We start from the raw sequence: 2,991 nt of genomic DNA, 5'->3' as shown, positions 1-2,991 counted from the left end.
TATATATATATATATATATATATATATATATATATATATATATATATATATATATATATATATATATATATATATATTGTTTTTGTATTATTGTATATATGTCAACAAGTACATTTTATTGTATTTTTGAAGAAAAAATGAAGTATTTAAGTAAAACTTTTTAGTTTATATATAATTATAGAAAACAAAGTTTTACTTAAATAATTATGGGAAACTAAAATATTGAGATATTTGTGTGATATTGAGTTAGGAGTTACACAAAAATTGAAAATTTTATATCAAATGTGTCAAAAATAATATTTAATAAATTAAATGTGAAAATGACTTAATAAACTTGGAGCTATTCTCTCAAAAAAAAAAAAACTTGGAGCTATAAATGAAAACAATTCAATATTTTTATCTACACAAATAGAATGGAGGTAGTCATTAATAAAAATTATTATTATTATTATTATTATTATTATTATTATTTTGAGTAATGAGGGACAAGTCATTATTATTGATTCAGGGCCATAAGGTTTTTCAAAAATCATTTTAAAGTTTTAAATTTATAAAAAAGAAGAATTAAAATTGATGAGAGGTCTCTAATAAATAAGACCTTTTTTTTTTCAAAAAGTAATATTACTTTATAAATGGTATATAGTCAATAGTTAATATATATTTTGTCCAAATTTGGCCAAATTAATTGTTGCATTTACCGCACACTTAATAATCATCTTTATTAAACAAACAATTAATAAAATTGTAAAATATTCTTTGTTACATAAATTTAGGAACAATAATTCTTTTTTATTATATACATATTTTTTTTAATGAAATGTTATTTTTAATTTTGTATTATGATTTTATGCTTTGTGAAGCAAAGTTTCCGTGAGAGTAACGCAAAAGAATTAGTACAAAAAAGCAGAACATTAATGGGACATGGTAGATACAGCTTGAAAGTTGGAGATTTGTGTTAGAAGCACCTGGACAGCCGACACCTGGTCTTTTTAATGTTCCAAACACCCTTTCAACTCCTTGCATTTCAATTCTTTGCCACACAAAATTTTTGGAGTAAATATCATTCCTATTTAGCATTTTTCTTTCCTTGAATTCACAATTATACAATTAATGATGGATATATTACAAATGAGCCCCGGACAAATCAATTCGATAGAGCGAACCCGACTGAACTTTGACCTAAGGCCAAGTCCTGAGCTTGGCGCTTCGGAAGTCCCACGCCAAATACACCTCGGAGGTTTCACGTCGAGCTTTGAGCTCGGCACATTGAGGAGGTCCAAGGCCAAGCTCCGAGCCCGACGCCTCGAAGAGGTCCAAGGCTGAACTCTTAGACTCGGCTTCCATGGTTTCATGGACGGTTGTAGTGCGCATAGTGGATGCGTTAAAACCGGTCAAGGAGGTTCAAACTATCCGTCATTTTCTCGCGGGAACAGTTAGGTGCGGCCTAGTATAAAAAACTCCCCTTTGTCTTATTAGGGGATCACCATTCAATCTTTTTGTAATAACCTTACACAACACATTAATACAAACTTTATCTCTATGATTAACAAGTTATTGTCTTTTCCATTCTATTACCTTTATCTTTATTTTCTATTATTTATCGTTTAATTATTGGGTTATTCGAGTCGACCACCTGTGTCAATATAATCCATCAATTAGAATTTGTCAAATACTCATAAATAAATAGGGTCTAAAATATAGAGACTCTACCGTATATATAATTATCTTTTGATGACAGATAAATTTCCTAACTTCATTATTGAAGAATTTCACACCTTATTCATCAAAGAGTGATGCTATTCCCTTTATGATTTCAGCTCCTAATATTCAATTTTTTACGGACAATATGCGGTTGGCTCTATTTGTATTTCATTAATAAATAATTTGTTTTTTTAATGTGGGGTGGGGCAATTTATATCATGGACTATGGTCCACATAAAATTATAGATCCTGGGTCAAAATGACGAGGTACAAAATGCATACTCGTAAGGAATAGAATTTCATAATGCAAGACATAAAAAATTACAATACAATACACATACACATCACACATGTTATATATTTACTTATTTTTCAAATCTAATTTATCTACAGAATTTATGTTCATAGGCACACAATTTTACAATACAAGACACATAAATTTATAATATAAGACACAATTACTAATTTGTTTAGGTACAAAATTCATATTCTTAAGATACAAAATTTTATAAAACAAGACACTAAAACTCACAACATAATACACATATACATGTACCAAGATCTACAGTGCATTGTAAACCTCGTCGATGGTATGTATAAGGATTGGTGGGGTGGGGTGGGAGTGGGATGGGATGGGATGGGATGGTATAGTTTTCGTGACTTCATCAAGTCACTACATTTTTGTTTCAAAGTTAATATAATATTGCAGTCTTTTACAACAATGTTTCTTTCTAAACTTGAAAAAAGTAAGACATTTGGTCCTATCAATTAATATAAAAATAGAGGAAAAAAGTAATATGTGATTAAAAACAAGTACTCTGTCAAAGACTTTGTGGTCAAGCGGTAGTTGTGGCCCTCTCAAATGAGAGGTTACAGGTTCAATTCCTAGTATACTACATTCTAATAGAGTCAATAGTATTCAAATAAAAAAAACCCAATTCTCCTTTAATGTATATTTGTGAAATGCCCTACTGTGTAGTTGTTATGCTATGGACACGGGTCATGTTCACAATTTAGAACTCTATGTTCATAATTTTAAAATTCTATGCTCACAATTTTAGAACTTTATATTCATAATTACAGAATTCTATATTCACAATTTCATAACTCTACTAATAATATTAGATACTCCCTCTGTCCCATTTTACCTGTCTTGTTTACTATTCATTGGTCAAACCAACTCTTTCTTCATCGCTTATTTTCTTTAGTAATTTTTAATTATTTTTAAATTTGATTTTTTGTGTTTAATAGTACTTTTAATGTAGTTTTTAAATATATAAATTTTATATA

The sequence above is a fragment of the Ipomoea triloba genome, chromosome 16 (assembly GCF_003576645.1).
Source record: "Ipomoea triloba cultivar NCNSP0323 chromosome 16, ASM357664v1".
Classification (NCBI taxonomy): Eukaryota; Viridiplantae; Streptophyta; class Magnoliopsida; order Solanales; family Convolvulaceae; genus Ipomoea; species Ipomoea triloba.
This window is presented reverse-complemented; position numbering follows the sequence as displayed.